This window comes from Aythya ferina, assembly GCF_964211825.1.
Source record: "Aythya ferina genome assembly, chromosome: 4".
In the NCBI taxonomy this organism is placed as follows: domain Eukaryota; kingdom Metazoa; phylum Chordata; class Aves; order Anseriformes; family Anatidae; genus Aythya; species Aythya ferina.
In genome coordinates, this window is record NC_140300.1 from 37,745,714 (window position 1) to 37,771,756 (window position 26,043).

The window sequence follows — 26,043 nt, forward strand, 5'->3', positions numbered from 1 at the left end:
AATTTATCTAAGATTGAGTGATCCTGCAAATGATAGTGTGGGCCTGTATTTTCCACACACCACAGTTGTCTTCCTGGCATGCCTAAGGATGAGGCAGCAGGGCAAGAGGAATGGGAAATGTACACACAATTATTCCAGGTGCCGTTATTTTACCAGCATTAAAATAAAAAAATAAATAAAAATTACTTTGGAAAAGTAGTTACTGATCCATTATTGAAAAGTCATGCAATTTTTTTTCCTGTGAATGGAAATACACCAGGTTCTTTTATATGTAAAGTGTTTTCTCATGTGTATATTTTAATGCAACCAGCTAAATTATGTGCATATATACTCCATTTTTGTTTAAAATGCATTGTCTACAGAATTGGTGGTTTTTTTTTTTTTTTTTTTTTTTTTTCTTCCATTCATGGGCACGTAGGAGGGATTTGCATTCAGATCCTCGAAAACAACACTTGTAGGCTTTTTAAAATTAATTCATTGAGGCGTACAGAAATACAAAGTGTGGGGCTCAGCCTGAACCTCCCGGGCTCTCCCTGTTTCCACCAGGCCCCCCAGGTCCTCACCCCGCTGCTGGGCAGGGAAGCAGCGTGGCCGGGAGCAGCAGGGGGGCTGCGGGAAAGCTGTAGAAGGGGGGAAATGGCTGCTGTCGAGCCAGGGCTGCTCTAACGGAGCAAAAACTCCTCTCAGGCAGATGTTGGCCATCAGCCGGTGCTGTTGCAAGGCACGGAGGGGCGGCCCGACCCGGCGGTAGGATGGAGGGGGGGGTGCGCTGCAGCGTGGGCTGGGCCGCAGGGGCAGAGGTGAGCCCTCAGGGCTGTTTTGCAAAAGGGTGAAAGCACGTTGAGGAGGTGTTAAATTTTGGGGTAGGAAAGGGCCAGGAAGGATTATGGCGTCCCTGTTTGATGTGTAGGGTTTTGTGAGTCTCCGGAGAAGTCTAACGGGCTGCAGGTTTCAGTTTGGGACAGCGCTGCCACTGCATGTATCTGCTGCAGGTGAGTGGGACCTGGCTTTGCCACTGAAGCCTTTGGCTTTTACGCAAGGTGGCTTTGAAATAAAAATAGGTTAGACAGTAAAAATAGTTAGTCTGGCCTAATGCATGTTGGTCAGGGCAAACTGTTTCAGCTGGGCTCAAAATAAGGTGCTGAAAATAAGGTGTTGGAGGGAGGCTCTCAGGGGGCTGTAAGAGCAGATTAGCTAATATACTCCAAAGGCCTCAAGGAAAACCCTTTCCTTAGGAGTGGGTAAAAAACAAAACAAAACAAAAAAACAAACCAAACCAAACAAACAAAACAGATGATGAGGTACTATAATAAGGGGCAGGGGATGGGTTTGGAGTGCTGTAGGGCTATGTTTCTGAATGTTACTGTAGATGCATTTACCTTCAAGCCTGTATCGGGAATTGGACCTCAGTGCTTTTTTTTTTTTTTTTTTTTTTTTTTGGTTGATTGGCAGAAACCAACCTCTGTGCTCTTCTTATTGATATTACTCTGAAAATAGAGGCATAATAAATAATGAAGTAGAGCTGAGTAAAAAAAAATACCTACTTTGGAGGTAATACTTTCTGAATCTTGAAATTATTTATGTATACTGATGAAAGGTTTTTTTTCCTTTTTAAGAGTGAAACAATGGTAGATTTACTTTGACGAAGCACAGAATGAAGCCATTTCAGAACCGTGCTCTGCACCAGCCAAGTGGCGGGGGCAGCTGTATGCCAATTTAGGAAATATTCCTCCTGCACCCCCCCCCCCCCTTTTTTTTTCCATTCCACCTCCATAAAAAACCTCTATCTTGATCTAGCTAGCCAGTTTGAAAACTTTAATGGATAGGCCAGCTGAAAACCTTAATTTTCCTTCAATATGTGAAAATGGACTATTTGTGTTCAGATGTTGTAAAGGGAAAAAAAAGAGAAAACTATATGTATATTAGCACTTGGTTACATAATAGCTGGATGTGTTTAACAGTAACTGGATTTTCTGTTAGTTTTGTATAGCTTGAAGAGAATTGTAGTAGTTATGGATGTTTGAGAGGTTTAGAAATGTTACAAATATTCAGAATGCCGCTCTATGATAGATATGCTATGTAGAGTAGCTCACCAAACTTTTTTGATTGCACACTCCTATCATTAAAAATGTTTTGAGCACAAACTTCCAATATTTGTATACCTATTTATAAGCTACATACTAGTGTGTTATGTACATTATAAAAAATAAAATGGAAAGAAGATGAGATAATAGTGCAATAAACACTACTTACTTCATTTAGTAATGGTTCAAAAATATTTTTCTGCTGCATCCTGGTGTATTGTCTTGCCCGCTCCCAGGGGTGTGCACAACCCACTTTGGAGACCACTGGTTTAGAGCATCTTTATAGTTTACTGACTAAAGAAACCAACTCTGGCAGTATGGTAAAAGTCAGTAAGTGATAATGTCACTTGCTTCAAGTGGTTTTAGTACTGTAGGGTTCATTGTTCTATTTCAAACATCCTCTTTTTCCTTCATCATTTCTCTGTATTCAAATTCTTCACTAGGTTATCAGCTTCATGAGGTTAAGTATCCTAATTCAAATACCCTGGCAGTGAGAACTGAATTTGGCTCAGCTGTGGAAATACTTAATGAACTTAGTTATACCCTTTGCTATGATCGTTATCTTGCAACTGCTTCCAGAGTTCAAGTTCTATGAAGGCTGAGAAAGTTTTAATGAAGTTCTTAAATAGCAGCAGTAGCTGAGAACTTGGATATTTAAAGCTTTTGACAGGATCTGGGGATCAAGACCTATTAACTTACGGGAAATCAGACACAAATTTGTATATTGAAGTTCATGCATATGTTCCACTGTCTTTTTTTATGTGGTAGTTCGTTTCTCAACTGAAAGCTTTTTCAGCAGTAGAAAAAAAAGTGATGAGAACGTCAGTTTGAACAATTCATTTTCTTTTCTATAACGGCCAAATTTCAGGCAGTGGGAAGCGAGAGGGAACTTAATGAGAAGTCTGATTTAGCTGATAAGATCTATCTTAAAAATTACTTGGTGTAGGCAGTGGGATTGTCTTTTGCTTTTAGTGAAGGAAATTATTTAAAAAACAAAAGTTGTCCTTAGTCCACATCTTCAGAAAATTACATGAAAATCCTCAAGAAAATGAGAAAGCAGCAGGACATATATTCTCATTCTGAAAGTGAGTCCTTGCTCTCAACAGGCAGGCATGCAATAACTTTGTATACCCTATCGCATGAAGATGATACGTTTATCAGTGTTTAGGAATAATGACATGTTCATCAGCTTACTGGTCCTCTAACCTCATGGAGAATTTATCCAGTGTCTGATGTCTACTTCAAATGGCTAAACTCAAAAAAAGCGGAGATAATGCATACCCACTCCTTAATGCAGTGCAGTGTGGGAAGTCCTTGAGCTAGCTGGGATGAGAGAGGTGCAGATGCCTCCAATGTTAAGTCCTCCCTCAGTGAGTAGTGTTCTCTGTTCATGTTTACTTGAATATATCACTGCAGAATTTGTATGTGTCAGTGTGTATGTGAATCGTATTTTGGGGTTCATAGTTTAACTTTTATTCATTACATAGGAAACCTGGAAAACAAAGTTCTGATTTGGGCAATTATATCACAAACTGGCATCAGGAGTTCAGACAGTGTTTTAGACTGTGAGAGGCTAAATATTCAAAGAGCAGTTTAAGTAAGGACTCAGTGGTAACATGTTCAGGGTGGCATGGTGTGTTTAGCTGATCAGCTGAGCCGAACAGCCTATGTTATGTTAAGTTGTAGCTGCACAGGGAAGAGGAACAGTTCCAATATCCTGGTTGCTGCGGTACTCCTTGTTATGTTTAACTTCCACTGGAAAGGAAAAGAGGCAGAAGTTGCTTTCCTAGCATGCGCAGGCTGAGGAAGGTTCTAGAGATCACAATGAAGTGGTGAACCAGTGAGATGTGCACCAAGGGGAAAACCTGCTTTCAGCAGGGAAAAGCTGGCCAAGCCAGACTTCAGGAGTGATGAAAGATTTCACAGAGACCCAAGAGAGGGTTGTCTGATGTTTGCTCAACCTGGGGAAGTGCTGAAAGCTGTTGGACTGGCAGCCAGGACTGGGAGGGACCCCTTCCTGTATTTCAGAGATGTGAGCAGTAGGAGGGTGATGTCTGTCCTCCATTACCAGATTATTATTTTTTTTTTAATCTGATCACCCACAGGTTTTAAGATTTTTCTGTTTATGTGCATTTTGCAAAAGGATGTCATAGAGAATTCTAATAAAACACTGTCTGAGACTATAAGCCTGTTCTCTTTGAAGAAGAGGCATAAAAAGATTAGTCAGTCACCCTTCCAAGTCTTGTTGAGCTGAAGTCTCAGTATGGTTCTGAACTTTGTTTCAACCTGAACTCCTTCATTTAAAGTAGTAATAGAGAATAACTTTGAGTGGAGAAGAGGCAGAAGACAGTTTCTTTGAATAAGAAATATCAACTTTTGAACTTCAAAGTTGCAAATGCTTGACCATTTAGTTCTTGGTACAGGGTTTTTATGTTGTCTTCTGATGCATAGAAATCTTTTTTTCTTTAGCTAAGAATGTGTAGAGTTGTCTCTTCCAAATCAGTCTATTTAATTCATAGAGGGTAAGGTGTCTGAACTTGTCTGATCAAAGTAACCTCACTCAATTTGAAATAAATTGTATTCCATACCGCTGTTTTTATAGTGCCTGGTTATTGTTGCATACAATAAAAACACTGTCTGGAAGTCTTTTTCTGTGAATGCTCCTTTAATCATACTGGGGAGAAAGTAATTCTTCTAATACTCCTTTTGCCTACGGTATATATTTTGTATATTTGCAAATGTAATATAAATATTACAAACAAACATGCCTTTGGAAGATTCAAGAAGTGATTTAGTGATTACAACTCTTATCTCCCTTCAGATTGTTGAGACTGCTTTATTTTAGATTCATTTGGTGGATGATATACAGGTGGTTGTGTAGGTTGCATCTCACTATACGGTAATTTATTTATTTGAAAACCCATGCTTAAGAAATGACCATGAAGAAAAGAAGGTAGATGCTAAGACTTAAAACTCATAATTAATTGTCCTTTTACAAGAAACTAAACTAAGAGAGCTGGTAAGGACCACTTGCAGCGTGATGTCTGTGGGTATGAACACCAGTGGTCTGAGTCCTGGAGAATGCCGGTAATCTGCCTGCATCAGAAACAGTGGGGCCAGCAGGACTAGGGACATGATTGTCCCCTTGTATGTGGCACTGGGGAGACCACATCTCAAATACTGTATTCAGTTTTGGGCTCCTCACAATATCCTCAGGAAGGATATTGAGTTGCTTGAGCATGTGCACAGAAGAGCAATAGAGCTGGTGAAGGGACTAAAAAACTAGACTTATGAGGAGCAGCTGAGGGAGCTGGAGGTGGTTGGTCTGGAGAAGAGAAGGCTCAGGGGAGACCTTGTTGCTCTCTCCCAACTACCTGCAAGGAGGTTCCAGCAGGGAGGGTGTTGGTCTCTTTTCTCGTGTGACAAGCTTCTGAAAAGAAACAGTCCAAAATTGCTCCAGGGAGGTTTAGATTGGATATCTGGAGAACTTATTCATGGAAAGGGTGGACAAGCATTGGAACAGGCTGCCCTGGGAAGTAGTAGAGTCCTCATCCTTGGATGTATTTGAAACGTGTGGACATGGCACTAGGGGATGTGGTTTAATGATGGGACTCAGTAGGTCAGGCTGATAGTTGAACTTAGTGATCTTGCAGGTGTTTTGCAGACGAAATGATTCTGTGATTCTAATTAATTTCATAACAAGTCACTGATCAACTTTCAGACCTTGTCCCAATGTCTCAAGCATTCCTAAAGTTTAGGATGCTGGCCTATAGCACATGCTGTGCTGTTCATCCCTTGACCTTTCTGTTTCTTGCAGATGCTATAGTATAAATCAGAAGAGGTTGGATTTTGAGGACTGAAGTAATACCTTCATAATTCTACTATTATTAGACTGACTTACATAGACATAAAAAATAGATATGCAAACTCACAAATTGTGCCCCCATCCATTCTGATCCTTTCTCATGGTTCTTTAACAACAATAAGCTTATATCTAAATCTGAGGTCTTGACCCCCCTCCCATTAAGTCCCTTTCATCTCTCTCATCCTCTTTTGCTTTTGGCAGAACACTACAAAACATGCTTCGTTTTTGTTTGACTTGTAAGGAGTGATTAGGTTTGACATGGGCACTGTCTGTAGTGAGAGGCAAGAGTCAGAAGGCATCCATTGATCTGCAAATCAGACCTCCACTTTTTTTTTCCTCCTATTTGCATGTATCACTGCATAGGTTAAGAAAATAGCCTCTGCAGATTTGCTGAGAAACATACCGGGTTGTCAAATGTCCACAACTTGCTTTGTTTCACCCTTCAGCAGATTGGGAAGTGTTCTGTTGATTTAGGCATCTTGGTAGGTGAGCTGTGGTATTCAGTGATGCAGATCCTGGACTAAGACCCTGTGAAGGAACTTACGTGCATTTGCATGCAAGTGAGAGAAACATACTTTATGAGGTTTCACTTGTAACTGTTCCTTGAAGAAACAGGAATGAAATGCTGCATAATAAATTAGAAGAGCCCTAAAATCTCTACAGCAATGAGAACACGAGAGACTACAGCCATTTGGATTAGGACCACTCCTCTTCATGTAGAACCCTGACTCTGAAAAATCATGGAGCCATTACATGCTTTGTGTCTGGGAAGGATAGAGTTACATGGATCTGTTTTGTCAGCATCCAGGACAAGCAGCCTTGTTTTGTGCTTTGTGACTGCTGGGGATTAAATCATACCCTGCCTTCTTGAGTCTCGCATATGTCTGCCTGTGGTGGTTTGAGGGATGTCACTCCTCTGAGTGCCTGCCTTCTCCTAGCTCGCTCCTCTAGCACTCAGACTGGTGCGTGGTTGGATGACGGTTGCTGTTTTCTTCTTTCCGTAAAGAGATGGAGTTGAAATGACTTTTCATATGCAAATTTGGGCATGACAGTGAAGAATTGGAATGAATGAGTAGGTGATCTTAGAGGTCTTTTCCAACCGAAATGATTCTCTGATTCTGTGAATTGCTTCTGAGCTCTGCAATAAATATGATAATTAAACAACAATTATCTTATGGATGGGTGAGAGCTGGAAGAAAAATTGTTAGTCTAGATGGGAAAGTACATCCCATTTTCCCCTGCAGATAGTGCCTGGCTGTGGATCCCTCGTGTCCTTTGTCGTAATCCCAGAACAAGTCAAGTGAAGTTGTTCATCCAGCATGTTCTTTGATTGACCTGATACATAGCTTCTGTTCAGCTTGATGGTGGCACTTTGGACAATATTATTATTATTGTTATTATTTTTAGAGCTTGCTTTCTGTGCTAGTTAATCTTTCAAAACTCTTAGTTTTGGAAGATAAATTTTATAAAACAAGTGGGAAAGTGAAGTTCCTCACAGTGAGTGTTCCAGACTGATTCCAACGGATATCTACAGAAAACATGAAAACTAATGAGATGAGTGCTTGATAAAGTCTCTTTTTTTCGTGCATTTTGTTACGTATTTGATGAAAAATGAGAAGATAACACTTGTCTACTTAATCAGCTGCATCTTGATTAATGCTTAGTGGAAGGAACTAAACCTTCAGAATGTTGTCTTTGAAGGGAGGAGAAAAAAGAAGTGATGAGCTTCATTCTCTGCAGTGGGGAAATGAACTAGCAGGGCTCACAAAAGTCAAGAAATAAGAGATCTAAGAGTAAAGTGTACACTGTCTCAATTACACAATTTCAGAACGTATTTGCACATAAGCGCTATTGTGCTGGGGGAAGGAAGCAATCCTTGTATTCATTCGCAGTTTGCTCTTAGCTCTTGAGGCATCTGAAGAACCTGATCCCTCATGCTATCACTGTGTATATTGCATTTGGAGTTCAGCATTTCATTTCTGATATAATTTTGAATTACATAGTTTTGAAATTTGTTTTATCTGAATATGATTTGAACTGCATTACTTCTGAAGAGAGAAATAGACAATTACTATAGCTTAAGAGTATGGAAGCCTCATACAGGGACAAAGAGGAAAGCACTAATGTGCTCAGAACTAGTATAAATATCTAATGTCACAGGAGAAGTAATATAGAAGCAGAACAATTAGGAATGTATTTAGTTCTAAAATGCTTCCTATCCCAGAAGATGCGCTGGATTGAAAGAAGTTGCAATTTATTTAGTGTGACAGAACAAAAATGCACCTGCTGCTGAAAACTGAAGGTGGAAGTACAGAATGGACGGATGATATTTAATGAACAGTAGCTGTGTATTATTGAACATCAGAAAAGGATCTATATAGTCAGATTAAAGACAGATGACCTTTTTAGAGTTTAGTTAACCTTTTGGTCATTTTTGAGAGTTATCACTTATAAAGATAAAGGTCAAGCTAGAGCTTGGTCTTCATGTGTAATCTTCTTCCTGGGCAGAAAGGTATCTTTCTCTCAGTTCTGCTTTCCTAAGGAGAGGTAAAAGTTGTTCAGTGTAACAAGAGTAGTGGGAAACAAAACTGTTTTTTATTCCTTGTCAAAATAATTTTGGAGAGGGAATCCTTTTGTATGAGACAGATCAGGGGGCCAACTTTAATCTTTTCAATATCTTCTTGTTAGTATATGAAAATATTTGACAGTATTTTTAACAAATTGATGCAGTACCTCTCAAATCAATACATTATGCAAACTTGCACCAAGTAGCCTTCGTTTTTAAAAATAGCTGTCAGTGGGAAGGAAGACAAACTATTGCACTCAAGAACTACATAATAAAAACCAAGCAAACAAACACAAAGAACAAAAAAAGCTGCCACGGTAATTGTATTGCAGATATCTACAGATTAATAGGAGCTCAAATGCCTGTTCCTGATCAGCTACCCCTTTGTGGACTTGGCACATTTTGTTTTATAACTGCACTAAGGAAGGCCCTTGCTAGTCCTTTGCTAGGAAACCTGTCCAGCAATTGCTAATTGCCTGACAGGTAATTTGCTGTGTTCTTTTTCTTTCTTTCTTTACTTTATTTTTTTTGTATCCTGTAGTTAAACATTTGGGTAAAATTGGAAGGCTTCTTTAGGCAGCTGTTGGACTAATTTCAGCACTTAAGTTACCGTGTTACAAAACAGAGTGTATTCTGCCCATCTGTAAGGCTTTTCTTTTCCAGCTACCTTTATTTAGCTGATGTAGTTAGGATCAAAGTTAAATGAATTTTTGCATTGTGCAGGAAATGCATGTGCAAAACCATGAATGTATGACTAGGTATGCGGGCATTTGTCCTTGTGGTTTCACTGGAAGCTTAATTCGCTCTGGCAGAGAACTGCCATAACAAGGGAAAAGGGGCTCTGGGTGAGAAAAAAAACAAGCTGCCTCCTGTTTTTTCTGCTGCCTCTCATGAGGATAGCAGGAAGGGAAACTGAGCTTGGAGGACTGTCAGTATTTCTGAACACATGGACTTCATGGAAAATAAATGCCTGTTCTGTAAGTACAAGTAATGAAATATTTGCCGATGACCACTTTTCTTTTTTTTTTTTTTTTTTTTTTTTTTTCTGGGAGTTTAACTTAACATTTGCAGTGATCAAATAAGTCTTATGCTGAAATTAATTTTAGTTAAAGCTTTTGGAAAGACTCAAGTTGAGTAGAAAAATAAATCCTCTAGCATCCACCTTGGAACATGATGTAGACTGGGACTCTGTGTGCACAAGAATTAGCCAAATGAAGGTGTTCCCCTGGAGGGAGGGAAGAAAAAAACAAAAACAAAACAAACAAACAAACAAAAACATTACTTGACAGGTATGTAAAATAAATAAAAATGATAGTTGTACAGACTGCACACTTGCGTACACACCGACTCCTTGCAGCACTATAGGTACAGTGCATAGTGCATGCATAATGGAGATGAAGAAAGGATTGAGGGCTCCTTGCTTTTTGCTTCAGTCAGTCATTAACAAGGCTGACTGAGAAAGACATGATTGTCTTTCCATTGGATCTAACTGGTCCCTGTACCAGGTCCAAGTAAGGATCTTTCTACCCTGCTGCCTGAGGGCTTGCAACATTCACCGGGGAGTTGTAAGGAGTACAAAGTATGCATCACCTGGGCTTCACGCTGCTCTGTGTCACCAGCATTTAGCCATCTGGAAGCTGTATCTGGGCAGTCGTGTTGTAAGGGTTACACATGGGACCGACTCCCTGAAAATTGGCCTCATCCCAGATTTACAGTTCCAAAATTTTAATGAAAGCTTGCATAATTAGCAGAATTACTTTTAATTTCATTTTAAACTTCTTCCCTGATGACTCTACTGAGAGCTACCTAGTTCACTTCCCCTGCTATAGAAGAGTGTACTCTCCTTATGCAGAGCTTCTTTATGTTATGCATAATTTTGTAGATTACCACTATTCCTCTCCCTTAGTTTTCTCTTCAAATGGCAAATTAATCTACTTAATCCCTTTATAAAGAAGATTTTCCCATACCTTTGATTGTCCTCGCAATATTCTGTATCTTTTCCAGTTCTTATACCTCCTTTTTGAAATGGGATTAAACACTGCATGCAGTGTGAATTCATAAATGGGCATGTGCTCTTTTGGAGAGAGATCGCAATGCTTTCTGGTTTGCTGTTCCTTTCCTAATAACTTCAAAACCTTCTCTTTATCTGTTTCTGAATAATGACTTAAATCTAGTATCTTTTCTGAGTGGTAACTCAGAACCTTAAGTGCTGGTTGGAGAGAACGAACAACTTTATATTTTCTCCATATGCATCTTTCCATTCATTTTTGTTTTCACTTATCTGCTTAATATACTTACAGCCTGTCACAGTAGTCCTCAGCTCTTGCATCTGTATACTCCACATCGTACTCTTATTCCTCTTCACGTGTCTTCTGCCCCTCTGCTCCATCTCGATTATTTAAGTGTATTGAACAGTGAAGAACCCAGTATATGGTTCAAGAACTGTCTTAGCAACTGCTTAGAAAGGACAGTTTACCTTTTTCATGAATTAATAAGTGATCAAAGGATAGAAAATGAAGGGTAGGATTTTCTCTCATCTAGTTACAGTTCATTTTCTTTAAGAGCCTTTAATGAGGATTTGTGACAAAAGCTGTTAGGAACCATGAGTATACTTTTATTGACAGAATTATCTGTGTGTTCCCTGCGCCCTTCAAAGAGCTTCAGATAGACTTGTGAGAAATGACTACTTATCCTAAACAAATCACTCTTCTTCTCCTGGTTTGTGTTCATTTGTCTTCTAATTTCCATTTGTTCATGGGTTTTACTTTTTGCTTTGCACACGAGTGATGGATTGAAACTTACTGATCTCATGAAGTGATTCTTAAAGGTTTTTAAGTGGCAAGCATACACTACTCCTTCTGCATACTTACTGATAGAAATGGTAAGTTATAGGCCACAGTTATTGAGCATCTCTGCAGGCAGATTCCCATGGGACCATTTGTTTGAGCCTTTGAGTGACTGTCCCGGTTGTTTTTGTTGTATATTTATTTCATCAGCTTATTCTAAAATGTTCTCAGAATAACTGGATCAGGAATTCCAATCCAGCCCTTAAATTAGCATTTAAAGCTGGGACTGAATGGCTGTGAGGGACTGTGTTGCGATACCAGATGTCTGGTTGCTGGCTGTTGCAGGTTGGCATAATCTCTTCCTGTGTGTATCTTGAAAATACAGAGCAATTTAGTAAAGCTTTGGCTAGATTTAACTGAGAACCGCTGCTTCCAGAAAACGAGGGAAGGCTCATACATGGGGCAGGACTTTCTCCTCCAGCCCTCCACAGTTCAGAAGGTAAAAGGACAAATAGTTAGCTTGCTTTCCTGGAGTGCTCTCTCCCCACCTTATGCCTGCATTTTTCTTCTTACTTGTAAAATGTTTTTAAAATAGCCTTTTTTACTACAAAGGCTGTCCCCATGAGAACAGGAGTCATTAATTTTCTTTGTGAAGATCTGGAAGCCATGGGCGGCTGCTGCTGCTGATGGTATATACCATCACTGTTGCTGTGTTGGGTTTTATTTATTTATTTAACTTGCAGATTTGGTTATTATATTGGCAGTGAGGAATTTCTTTGTTATCAATGGTAAAAGTCATTGTTTCATTACCATGACTAATGCAAGTTGTTAGTTGTATCTCACACTTCATAAATCTCACAGACTTATGAGATGGCCATGGTGGAATCTGGAGAAGTGGAATTCAGCTCCATCACAGCACGAGTTCTTCCACTGCATCCTGCTTTAAGGATCTTGTTTGAGTGGTTCCTGGCTGTGCTGACCTTACAAAGTAGTGTGAACCAGCAGGAGTGGATGTGTACTGAGAGCTGGGAGCATCTGACTGCTTCATGTACATACTCAAAGCATATCAACGCTATTTTTAAAAAAATTTGGGTTAAATTTAATCCAATTCCATGGACGCTGTTTGTGAGTGGAGTACAAGGGGTACTCTGACTTTAGCTTCATCTGAAGGGAACTCAACGTCCACTCCACTGTGCAAAATGAGGTGTAAAATTGCATTTATGAAGATGCTAATCCCGAAATGTTGCGGTAGCTATATCTGGTGCTTTCAAGGATACTGTTGTAAGATCTGCCTCAGCTCTTGACAAGGAAGGATAGATTTTGGAGGAGCTTTTGGGAGGGCTTTAATACCTTTTGTATCTGTTCTTCTGGGGTGTGAAAGGATAGCTCTGGACAGTGGTTTCCCATGTCATTGACAGGTTCTCAGTGTAGGGATACCTGTGCACCCAAAGTGAGATGAGGATTCATCTCAAAGCTGTAACCAAGTCTTGTTACGAACCTTACTTTAAAAAACAAAACAAAACAAAAAACAACAACAAAAAACCCACCCTGTGGCTTACTGGAAGAGAAGTTGGCAGTTACACAGCTGCTGTTAATGTAGTGATTGTAGACTGCCTTGCATCTGCCTATACTGCAAGTCAAGTAAAGGCAATTTTGTCTGAGTAAGAAGTGCTGTACTGGACATGCTTATGGCTTCATTTATACTTTGTGTGTCTGATGTGTCCCTTTTGATCCTACATACACAGTGCCATTAGTTTGGAGCATAGTCCTTGGGAGGCCATTTTAAAGAGGTTTTGGAAACAGAGTTCTTAAAGATACCTCTTACATTAAAAAAAAAAAAAAAAAAAAAAAAACTTAATATGGCATGAATCAACTGATTATATCAGCTCCTTATTAGGCTTTTGTGCTTGGTTAGAAAAGCAATAAGGTGGTGAGCTCATCTAATAATGAAAAGGTCTGGAATGATTTACATCAAATGTTTTTCAAAATTAGAAAAGAGGACATGCATCTAAATGGAGAATTCTAATGCTAGGCTTCACACTGATGGAAATCAACTTTGATAAGTCTTTAATTGCTACAGAACAGGATTTATAATGGAAACATGAAGAGACATTCAAATCTATAGCATGTTTTCAAGGTACCACAGATAATATATTATCTTCATAACCGTGTTACTTATTTAAACATAACGTGCAATTATAGCCCAGTTCTTTCCCTTTAATGGTGTTTATGCTTTATGTGTCTACTGTATTATCAGTATTTATTTGATAGCATAGTATAAATTAATATCACTCAAACGGCCATGTCCAGTCTATAAAATTGTCTTGACATCTTTGTAAATATCAGGTCTAGCACAAAAAGATACTTAGTGTTTTTAAGGTGATGGTTATTTTTTCTAGAATGGCAAGCAGGCTAAACAGGGTGCATTCTAAAATATTGAAAAGGAAGATTTTATGAAATAAAAGGAAGAAAAAATAACAATGCAGCGATTTTTGCATATTAAACCCCTGTATTTTTGTGAATGCAAAAACATTCACAACATGAAAGTTCTTACAGTATAAAGAAATGTGTACTTCACAGCATGTAGAGCCCTGGAGAGCATTTTCAATAGCAGAACTGGAAGCATAGACACCTCTTATCTTTATTTATTTTTTAAGATTAAAAAGCCTTACCACCTTCTAGCACCTAATGGTTGGAAAGGCCTTCACTGAAATAAGCAGGACACTGCCAGAATGCGTCTGAGTTCTTTCTGTTACCTTTGTTCAGAGAGCTCCTTGCACGCAGAACATTGCTCATGCAGGCACACTGTAGATGCGTGGATGTGAATACGTGTTAAATCAGACAGTATGTCAGGTAAGGAAGTTATTTCAGTAAACAGTAATTTGAACTATAAAGGATTGACATAATGTGCTGAGTTTTCCACCCCACCTCTACATTTATAGCCCCTCAAAATGGGATCTGAGCACCTCATCAAAAGGAGCTTTCTGTAATTACATTTCTGGTGCCACGACATTAAGTCTTGTGCAACGATTCAGAGGGAGCTTGCTTTAGTAGAAATTTGGCAGTACTGGTCTTGCAGATGATTTTTTGAAGTTGGTTTGAATTAGGAGTGTCTTTAAATAAAACATCTGCATCTTAATGAACATTGAGCAGATTTATGTCCTTTATCTATCCTTTGACCTTAATCCTTATAACTCATCCATGTGTCCAATTCAGACCTTCACATTAAGTCACTTATTCTGTCTTTTCCTTTTCTTTGGAGTTTGAGCGAACTAGGGTAAATAATATATGATACAATTTTTCCTGTGTAGACGGTTCCTCCCCTCTTTCCCCTGACTTCCCCAGTCATCATTATCAGTTTAACACTTTATTAATAAAGACACTCTAGTCTTTCTAAAATAAAGGATATTATGGAGAATAATTGAAAAGTAGGGTAATTGAAACTGTTCCTATTACATCTGGCGGAAATTACATTAATTATCTTGGACTTTGTAGGAGCAAGTAATAATTTTACTCAAACCAAGTTTCATGAAAACAACTATTTTTGAATAAAGGCCATCAGATCTATTAATAAGTTTAACTCTTGAGTTGTCATTGAATTGTCAAAAGAGTGGCTGGAATTTACATTAAAGTGACTTCTAACAAAGAAATATAATTGTTTATTATGCTGCTTGGAAAATAAGATTTCCGAGATGTTTTAATTTATAGTTCTAAGGATAAGCTTAACAGGAACATTTTCATGCACACCAAGAGAGAAGTGCTACAGAAGAGATTGCCAGCTCCACTGTGACAGCAGTTGCTTCACTGAGGTGTTATCTGGCTCCTGAATCAACTTCCCCCCCTTGAAGTGAAGTACTTCACTCAATGCTACTGTATCTTACTGTGTTTGCTTATTGTCTGATTCTATCTATGAAAGATGTAAGCAATTTGCATAAGCGAAGCTTAATTTAAAATTCTCCCTCGCGTAGGGTCTTGATAAGAGAGACTTTGTACTTCAAAATCTGATGGCTGTTTCATGCCTACGTACGGTGTCTTCAGGTAAAAACCTGCCAAGTCCTGATGTGCACAGCTGTGATGACTGGAAAAAGCTCCATGGAAGAACAAGGGCATAAATAACTTTGTCATCCTCCCTTGCTGGATCTATAGATGTGCAAGGAGATCTCTATAGAGATGTGATTCTGCCATTTGAAGCTTGCTTTGCATTTCAAGTGGGGGTGGCAAATGGGAAAGGCAGCCAATGCATTTAGCAGTGTGATACCACGTCTTAGCTGGTGTGTACCTCTTCACCATAGCAAAAGAGATTTCGAAATGGTAATTTGGTGGTAAATTCTAAAAGAATTAATCAAGACCATCTGCAGAGATGAAATGAAAGTCTGCATTTCAAGGAGTGAAGTTGAGGTCAAATGCGGTCCCTCATAAGTTCTGCTTCTCAGTCTTCCACAATCAGTGGCAAGATTTCCGAAAGGTTAGCTCCTAGGTTTTTGGAAACTACATGCAATCAGTGAAGAAACTGGGAATGACTTCTGTTAAGATGCTGTTAACTTCTTCTGTGTCTTCAAGACCTTCCTATAAGACAACAGGAAAAGCCTTTATGGTATTTTTCTATCTGACTTAACTGTTTTCTGCCTATTGTTTCACAAGCAGGCAGAAACAATTTGTGGTAGGATTTCAAAGGGTTTGTTTCCAGTTCATTGAAACTGATGATAAACTTTGGTAGTGGGTCAAGTTGCATGAGAAGAACTTGAACTGAGTAGTCACTTCTTCCCCTCTCACTCCCCTTTGCAGATATAACTTGTCACCTACAAAAACTGCTTGCAGAATGGTGGAGCAGCATGAGTGAGTTCTCTGATTGTCTTTCCCAATTTACTTGTTCTTTTACTCAGCTGAAGAACAGAGGAGAACTCAGTGAAGAGCAAGAGGAAGCCTCAAGCCATTTAATCTCTGCTAAGGGTGACGTAAAATGCTACATGAGTGGGATCAGAGCAGAGGCAATATATCACTGTAGCATCATGCTGCTGCTGAATTCATGGGGCCCGTGAATACAGCGTGGCTAGGCTGTATGTATGTCTAGTGGCAAAGTCTACATGTTGCACAGACTTAAGTGGGACTTAAACATGGTGCAAAGATGTTCTGATGTAAGTAGGAGGATGCCCTGTTTAGTAGGCAGATTTCCCTGTGGCTAATTCAAGCCCAGGTGTCTTAAATCCTTTAGAATAAGAAGCAGTACGCAGCTGAACTGGAGTTTGGCTGCATAAAGTACTTGGATCAAGTGGGGAACTGACTGAGTTTCAGGTTCCTCTGAGCTGGATAGCATGTTGAAACCAGTAAAACTCTATGCACTTTATTTAGTCACACAAATCCTAATTTGGTTCACCATGCTATGGGAAGGGTAGCGAAAGTATTCTTTACTTAAACTGAGAATGACATCAAGAGAAGGGAAATGTTTTATAGCAGATTGAGAAGCATCCTACCACAGCTGTTTCTGTGTCTCCTTCATAATTGGCTTTTGGGAACCAGCTATGCTCAGGTCTTTGGAGATGGGGCTTGCCTCTTTTGCATGCAGAACTCTCCTCTCATGTATGTTTGTTTTTGTTATTATTAAAACAAAATAAAAGTTGACAACTAGAATTCCGTGTTAATCAGAACAATTCTTTCTTGTTTTGGCTGCAAGAAATGCTTCCGACTATGGCTGCTAACTGGTGAGCCCTGGAGAGTCTTGCTGGAGAGGCTAACATTAGCCTTCCCACTTGATTCCTTTTGTTGATCTGTTCTCCAGAGCATAATGAAGAGAAGTTGTAATGTATCTGCTTCATTACAACGTCTGGAGGATTATTTTAAACTATCAATTAGTCTGGCTCATGCAAGGCAGACGGAGTCTGAAGTGAAGCTTTTCAGTTGTTCTTTTCTGTGGTAGATGAACAGGGAGGGTGTGGGAGCTGAGGTTTGTCAATGCTAAACTTTTGGAGTTGAATTTACCAGAGCTCGTCAGTAAGGACCGCAGTATGTTACGGGATGGCTGCTGAATGCTTCTGCATGAAGTACCCTCAAGCTTTATTCGCCTGAATAAACCAACTACTTGGGCAATAATCAGCTGCCTCATAAGTGGCTGTTTGTGCTGTTGCAAGAAGGACTGTGGGAATGAAAGAGGCCCAGAACTGGCCCAGAAGTGCACAAAGCACTTCTGCATGGTAAGGACTAGGACACTCAGGGGTCTGAAGTGATTGTTTTGCTGCATGTAAAGTGTTTTTTTGACTTAAAATTAACATCTGCACAGTAAGCTGACTACAAGCATCATGAAGGTGTTAAAATTACTGTGTTTAAAAACTATCTTAGAACTTACTGAAATTTTGAGTTACTTTCAAAGATTGCACTTTTTTTTTTTTTTTTCAGAATCCAAAACAAAACTAACAGTAAACAAATCACAGGAAAAAGCCCATTTAGTAGGTTTTATCTGATGCTGATGGGTTTGTTTTTCCTCTCTTCTTTCATTTTTCCTTCTCACAGTTCCCAGTAACATGACTGGGGGGGGGGGCGGAGATGACTTAATTTATCAATTATTTATGGCAATTGTTTGGACTTATTTAGACTTTTCATACAGCTCTTCAGCTTCTACTAAATGGTGTACCAAGCACTTCTGTATACAATGGCCTCAATAAAAAGAGGAGACTAAAGAAAAACAAACTTTTATTGATTATAGAGAAAAGAAATAAACTTCCAGTTTTCAGCGTTTTTGCATACATATTTGACATGAGAGGACTAACTTCATGACTGAAGGTTGGGGAGTTGCTCAGACAGAGTTGTTTAAAAAGACCCTGCCCTACAAATTAATGAGTGTGAGTGGCCTGAGGCTGAGTTCAGCCTGATGCTGGGCACACATAAGGAACTGTGCTCATAGAAAATACAAAACACTTCTAGCCTTACTAGAAATAATGTGACAGCTAATAAATATGAATGCTTGATAAAACTGAGTTTGAAAATACTGCTGTTTCTTTTTCTTTGCTTCCACAGAAATCCATTTTCTGGGACTTGTTTTGTCACTGTGGGAGTACTTGGTGTGGCTATTGAGAAGACAGGCAGCTATCAGGTCAGATAGAGATGAAGAGCCTTCAGCTTTAATATTTTAACTCTTATTTTTGGTACAGCAGAAGCTCACATGCAGTACTTCCTGAAAAGCTCAGTCTGTGGGATGTGGAAGTGCGTTTGGGATTGGATTGGTAGTTGTGAAGCTGTGTGTTTTTTTGTTGGTCCTTTGAGTCTTACAACATGTTATTCCCTCATCAATGGCACTTTGCTATTTGTTTACTTTTCAGGTGAGGCAGAGGAAAAGGCTTAAATACATCTCAACTCTTCTCTCTTCCTAAACTAAAACTAAACTCTCTTCCTAAACTGCTTGGATTTTTGGGACATGAGGGTTTTTCTTATTTTCCCCTATATCCCTATGTGTGTAGGTGGAAAAGACAAACTGTGACTGTATTGCTAACAATTTATTTTTTTTCCGAAACTAGCTTTATTTTGTCGATCTCTGAATACAAAAGTGATCTAAGAAACAAATGCAAATGATTTAATCTTTGCACTGTGCAGATGATCCATGTTTGTCTCTAAGTTATGGTACTATGTTATTATGGCACTAATATACTATGAATAAAGAATGCTGGAAGAAAAAGAAACATAATCTGTATGGGTCCTCCTGTCTTCCAGAAAGTTTGTTAGGGTGGTATCAAAGAACTCTTCTTTACAGGCAGAATTCAAAGTCCCTTTGTAGTTCTCCAACAGCATAGCTGAAGTGCTTTCAAGTCAGGTAACTGCATGTGCATTACCAATACTCTGGATATTTTTGATATTCTCTAAAACTGTAGATAGAAAGGAGCAGACCATTGGGTTATTTATAAAATGAGTATTTTCAAATTTGGATTACTGTCTGAAATAGACTGAAATTACATCCTCTGATGGAAGGTTTGAATGGGTAGAATAAATACTTACTGAAAGCTACATGGTTTCTGTCAGTGTCCTGCTTAATAATGTTCCAGAGCCATAATCTTGTCCGAGACAACAGTAGTCCCTGAAAGACAAAAGCATAATGTCAACTAAACCTAAACCTGCATACAACTCAGTGTTAGCTGTTTGGTTATACTGGAAATACTTGTGTGTAGTTCTGCATGGCCAATTGTTTACCCTTTATTCTTCAGTTACTGCTATACCAACATAAATGCTTGCACTGATTGCTCTGTATTTGCAGCGTGGATTCCAATGTACAGAGCAGTGTTGTGGAGCTGGATGTCATTTGTGGCTGTAGTAGTCTGGAAGAGATTTGGAAGAGGGGAGAAGGGACCAGTTTTTGGTCAGTTGTCCAGGTTATGAACTAGCCATAAGAGAGGTTTTCCTTAGTTACTCTGAGGTATTCACAACACAACAGAACAGCAAATAAGCTGTGTGTATTGGATCGCAGAAAGCAATTTGAGAACAGTAGAAACGATTAATTTGTGTGTGTGCTGCATTCTTTCACAAAGAAGGTAGTTGTAAATGTCAAGTTAAATCTAGAGAGGGGACATAGGTGTTGTGACAAGGCAGATTGATTGCAAAGCCTGCATCTAAGTGCTGGAGTCTGGTCAGACTCTCTCAGTGAAGAACCTAAATATCTCATGTAATGCTCATGGAAAAACCTGGTGAAAGATTTTTAGCCCAGCATGTAAGTTGCAATGCTGCTCAACCCTCTAGATTGCCAGGCAGTAAGCTAAGCTATAGGGAAATATTCCTCCTATGCAAATAGGTTCTGTAAGGAGAAGAACTGAGATTTTTTTTAAAATATATTGCAAGATGCAGCAGCAGTGGTCTGTAGTCATAGCTCCAGTAGTTCTGTCTTCCTGGCTGTTGTTATTATTATTATTATTATTATTTTTTTTTTTTTTTTTTTTTTTTTTTTTCTGTTTCTAAACATTGTTCTGTGGAACAATTTCAAGAGAGGACTTTGAGAGGCTTAAATTTGTTTTCTGTGGTAACATCATCTGGGCCAGCTAGGTATGTGTGCATGTAGTGGTCACTTACTCTCAGTATCAATTTTTTTTTTTTTTCTGTTTAATGGTCCTATATTTATCTATGTTATTTTAGCAACTCTTTTTCATTTAAACTCTGCTTTCCCCTTGGCATAAAGAAAACAAAACAAAAAAGACATCTCGCTATACAGGGCTTCTTCTGGCTTGCTTGGATCCTCTCATAATAGGCAGGTTAGACAGCACACTTCTGTAAAATACGACTGGAAAGGGAAGATCCTGGACAGATGTGCATTTAATGGGGTCCCCTAGAGAGATGTTTGGCAAGGGTGTGTTTGTGACACATCCAATTGTCCAGAATGGTGCATGAGTGTGTTTCAATGGGCAGCTGTCAATTTACTGCAATTTTATGTGTCTTTGACATAGCAGCTCCAGCTATAACGGGTAACAGAGTGCCTCTGAAGCTGTGTGTTAGTGATGTTCCTTTGGTTTTCAGACATGTGAGGACTTTTGTCTGCCCTGTTTTGAAGGAACTTAAGGGTTGTTGATATGTGGGAGCTGGCTTATTTTTCTATTTCTTTTTTTTTTTTTTTTTTTGAAACCGTAGTTTTAAATTGGGAAGCTGAAAGCTAAGGCATTTGAAATTGCTCCCTCAATTTAATGATAACTTTAGTCAGTACCTCTAACTGGCATGCTTGATTTAGATCCTGGCAGAGCTTGGTCACATTTACCCTTCTTAAGGTATAATGCAATGTAGGAATAATCAAACTAGCTTTCATGCATGCTGTATTGTGTACCTGAAAGTTTAGGAGTGGAAAAGAGCTCTATGCAGGCAAAATTATCATGCTTTATAGTTTTAAAGAAAATCTGTTCTACTTCCATTACCACTTTTTAGGAATATGATGACTGTTAATTTGGGAAGTCTAACAACTTCCCAATATATGCTTTTATTATTTTCATCTTGGCATTCAAAGCAAAATGTAATAGATATGTGCTGTATGTGTACACTTACCACAGATCCGAATGAGTGTTTGCATGGGTTTAAAGCCCAACTCTGTAAAGAAGGATCTTGGCATCCCAAAGCAGGCTTGCCTTGGGTGCCAGATGAGGGGGAGGGAGGAGTGAATAATCACAGGAGAGAACCTGATAAAGGACAGCTATTCCTGTCAGGTACAGGCAGCAGCTGATGCTTTTGGTACTGCTGGAGTGAAAAGGGCAGCGTATGGGGAGGGAGGCAAAGAGGCTATTACTCTAAAAGGTATATTATGTGAAAGAAATTACAAACAACTTAAGGTAGAATGCAAAATTGCCAGTGTAGATTTTTAGAAATATTTTTCATGACCTAGTACAGCAAAAATCATTGCTTTAACATATTTTAATATAATTGTTTATCTGGAAAATGGTTTTTAATGCTCTTAAAGGATAATTTACCTGTCAATTTTGCTACACTTTGGTGTGCTAATTAATGGCTGTAAGGAAAATATTGAAGTGTGGAAGCAGCAGCGGCATTAGAAAGGAATGTAAGCTCCAGAAGTATAGGAATATGTTTTTTTTTTTTTTTGGAAAAATTGTAATACTTTACAAGTAGCATATTTTATTTTTTTTGTTCCAGTTGCTTAGAGAACAAAAAGCAATCAGTCCTTAGGATCTTTTTATAACTCCAGCCAATACAACTGTGTCAAAGTGCAATTCTTCTCTGTGGGTACTTGATCAAGGTGGTTCTACATGAAGTTGTAGGTCAGTGTAAGTTTGGACTTATTAAAGTATGTTTTTTTCCTAATAATTTGCTGCTACAAGTTCCTGTTTGTGTGTTTGCTATAAGGCTGTCTTGAATGCTTGAAGAGCAGTTTAACATTATAGCTGGGTGAGACCTTTCTTCATCAGTCAGAAAGGTCCAGAGTGCTAGATCTGATGTGCTCCTTTTGCTCCTCCAGGAGACTGTAAAGTAATCAAGTTCAGATGAACTTATACTGCAGTGATGATTCAGGTACTTGGAAGATTCTCCTTGAAGTGGTATCTCAGTTTGTCACTGACAGCCTTTGGGCAGAGCTCATTTTGTAGGAAAAGATAGGAAGTGTGGGACTTTTTTTATTTAAATTTTTCTCTTCCTTCTTTGACGTCAATAAAACCAGACGCCTGAGCTTAAAAGACTGCTAAAAAAGCACTTTTTTTTTTTTTTCCTGAGGTTTGGAAACATCTTCCTCTTTCAAGCATCCTGATTTTTGTTGTTCTTTGGAGCATCAGACACCTGCAAGAGATCTGGGAGGACTTCTGAAAATACTTTTTTTTTTTTTTTTTTTTTTTTTCCCAGTTGTCCTTATTACTCACCAATGTTGGGTGCTTGTGTCGTTCTCTTGCTTTATAAGCTTGGACATATAAATAGCATACTGCTGACCTTATCCTAAAAATCCTACTTTTCTCATTCATTGAGAGAGAGATTAATTACCATATTTTTTCCTTAATGTCAGATCATCTTTGATATGCAAATCCACGTTTTGGTTTGTTTTGCTGTTTAAAAAATTCGTCATTTCTTTTACCAGAAAATTAGAACAAGAACTCCAACTCTAATTTCATGTGCATGCTCACAGTGAAGGACAATTTGGGAAAGTACAAAACTAGCCCTGGGAGAAGAGGCCTGAGCCTTTGCTGACTTGTAGAATCCTGCTCCTTCTTGGTTATGTTTGCTTCTGCTGTTAGGTGAATATTTTGCTGTATGGTTTCTTTCTGCAGGATGGCTCAGCCTCCGCAAAAGGAGTATGAAATGTTTAAGCTAGCATATGGCTGAAACACTAGGGTGTCTGTCCTCAGATATGGAGCTCTCTCAGCGAAGCCCTCTCTGTGTAGGCCCACAACCCAAGAGCTGTGGGGGACGGCCCTCACAAGGCCTAGCTGTGCTGCCCAGGAGTGCACTCTGTCCCAGCTGTCTGCCCCAAATTGAGTGTATTCTTGTGTGTCAGCTGCTCTGAGTGTGGGTCCATATCCGTGAGCAATCACTGATTTATGACACCAAGCTGCGTGGTGAAGCACTGGGGCTGAGGTGCTGGTTGTGCCATAGGGCAGCAGTGACATGGCAGGCTGTGGGAAGAGGCTGTGTAGAAGCTTAGGTCAGAGTTATGATGTGGGTCTGGGCACCCCTCTATTTCATGGCTGACAGCTATCCTGGTGTAGAAGAGTAGTGCAAGTGTCTCCTTAACCTACTCTTTTGCAAAAGGCTCACAAAGAGCTTCAGTCTCCTGGTATATTACAGCTGTGTACTTTCCTTGCAGCAATGAAGCTTCTCTTACATAGAACTTTCTTCAGAATCTTTTTAGCATCTTTGCTGCCTAGGACTTGGTGATCACATATGAAAATATCCTACTAGATTTAAAGTATCTTGATCTCTGTGTACATATGTGATGTATGTCTGTTTCTGGGTGATCAAAAACTCAAGCTATAGTTTCTTTAATGTTCAATGCCACAAAGTAGCTTTCTCACTTCTTCATTTTTTGCCTCCTTGGTCCTTCTCAAACTAACTATAATCAAGGAATTCAACACTGTTACCATGTCATATGACTTACCTCACCAACAGTGTGGATTATATCAAATACATCTATTTCGAAATCTGGCAAATACAATACTTCTCATGTCATTCAACATCTGGCCATAATATGAAGTGTTTTTAGTGAGAACTTTCTTCTTGAAGTTAAACTTAATCAGAACTTAATGACTGTTCCAATCTTTTACCTTTTATACTCAGTGCTCAACTACTTACTTTCATTTTTTTTCCTGATTTATTTTTCTCACGGGAAGAGTTTCTTTGTGAAGACTCTTCCCTTTGCAATAAAAATAAAGTCAAAGTAAGGATCTCAGAATTCTTCTGTCATCTGTGGAGGTCTGTGTGATGTCAGCATACATCAACACCAGATACTTGCCAGCCTACTCAATCTGGCAATCACACTTCTATTTTCTTATTCCGGCAGACTGAACACCATTCTGTTGCTTTTGGTCTTTGCTGAATATCTCTTAGTCTACTAATTGAACCGCAGGTAACTGTTCTTTCTCTGAAGAAGCATTGGGATAATAACCTGGATTGTCCTACAAGGATGTCCATCAGGTATGCCTTCCATAGCTTTTCATTTTCTTTTATAGATACACAACTTCTTAAATGTTTAAATGGATGATAAAGTGATTAGAATTTAATTCCAAATGTCTTCATGCACTTCTTCATTAGTCTTCATATTTAATTATAAATCATCTGTTTCTTTCTCAGTTTTTATTTCCTGCAGTTCACGTCTTACAACCTCTGCAGACAAGAGAAGGAACAATGCTAAATTCACTCAGTTCCCAAAGCTTTTTGTTTTCTTGGATGCTACTCGATGTTGAAATGTTCTTTGGCAGTATTCATGTCTTCCTTTTCAAGTCTGCGTTTTATACACTGAAGACAAATCACTATTTTACTAAAAAATAAAATCTACTGCCTTCACAGCAGAAATGGTAGGTAAGTCATCTCCAAAGATGAAACAAAAAGGTCCATGGTATGTACTCACCCTTGCACCTGCTCCATATCTTTGCCTGCTCAGAGACCTTGCTTTGCAAATGGATTTGAGGGCATGAAGTAGTACGTATACTTCTGAGAGGAAACAATTAGTAGTTGGGAATTCTGAATATGGATGCAGACCTAACGTCCATACTCAGTGCATGAGAATGCTGAATTCTTTAAATAATTTTCCATCCCCTGGGTTTTCCAGAGACCAAAATCCCTGCCATATGTTTGAGAGAAACCAACTGACCTTGATAAGACACTCCACATCTAAACGCAGGATCCTCAGTCCTGCCTTCTGCTGTCATGAGATGATTTTCTTTTCTGTTCTGTTGTGATTTCTCCAAGCCTGCTGTATTTCTCCCCTCATCACTGAAAGTTGTATGAAGAGTTGAGTTGTTTTCTTAGCCGTATTCAAAGTTGGAATGAAATTCTACCTTTATCAATGAAATAAAACCATGGTATTGAAAAGAAACACATCTGCATGCCTGATGTTCCTTCATTGCCTATTGCCTGCTGCTGGTAAGTATTTGATAACTCGTCTTCCTTACGTTTTGACCCTTGAGACCTCTCTTTACTCTCTGTGGAACAGCTAATGTTTAGGCAGTTCAGCAGAAATGCATTCTGTTGCGGGCATTAAGGCATCAATGTTACTTGTCAGTGGAACAATTATACAGCACCATGGAGAAGCGTGACAACAGAGATAATCAGACTATCAAGGTTATAATCCGTTCCTTGTATTTGTGGTTACAAGTCAGGGTGGCAGAGGAGAACACTAGGGCTAATGCACAGGGCACCTGCTGTTGCAAATGCACAGATATAAAATCACTTCAACATCATTTAGTAAATGGAAAGTTTCATCAAGTTCATATCTAATTGTTTTAGCCTTTGGCAGGAATAGTTGTGTTGCTGAATCAGCAACAACAGGGATGGGATCCAGGCTGGCTGAGACTGTTTGAGGGGGAAGACTACAGAAAGTGTATGTGTACCTCTCATTAAAGATAAAGTGATTATATGCAAAAATAAATTCTGCCAAAATGTTAAATACTTATCATAGAGAAACCCAAAAGAGAGGTAAAATTCTCTTTTACTATGGATGTTTAAAGGTGTGGGTTAGGATTTCAAGGGAGGGATATGTCTATTAACACTTCTCAAAATACTCTGGCTGCTTTTTTAGCTGAACATTGTGCTGAGTTAAGTTTTCAAAATCATAATTCTTTAGAGCACCTCCTGAGA

The 26,043-nt window shown here is 39.0% G+C and overlaps 1 long non-coding RNA gene across 7 annotated transcripts in view; it reads left to right on the forward strand.

Moving 5' to 3' along the window:
• The first annotated feature begins 532 nt into the window (after positions 1-532).
• Positions 533-26,043, forward strand: part of LOC311436714 — a 164,652-nt gene continuing 139,141 nt past the window's right edge. For all 7 annotated transcript variants that reach the window (XR_014693043.1, XR_014693044.1, XR_014693045.1 and 4 more), the window contains exons 1-2: positions 533-555; positions 911-992. This is a non-coding gene — a long non-coding RNA (uncharacterized lncRNA). The remainder of the gene's footprint in view (positions 556-910; positions 993-26,043) is intronic.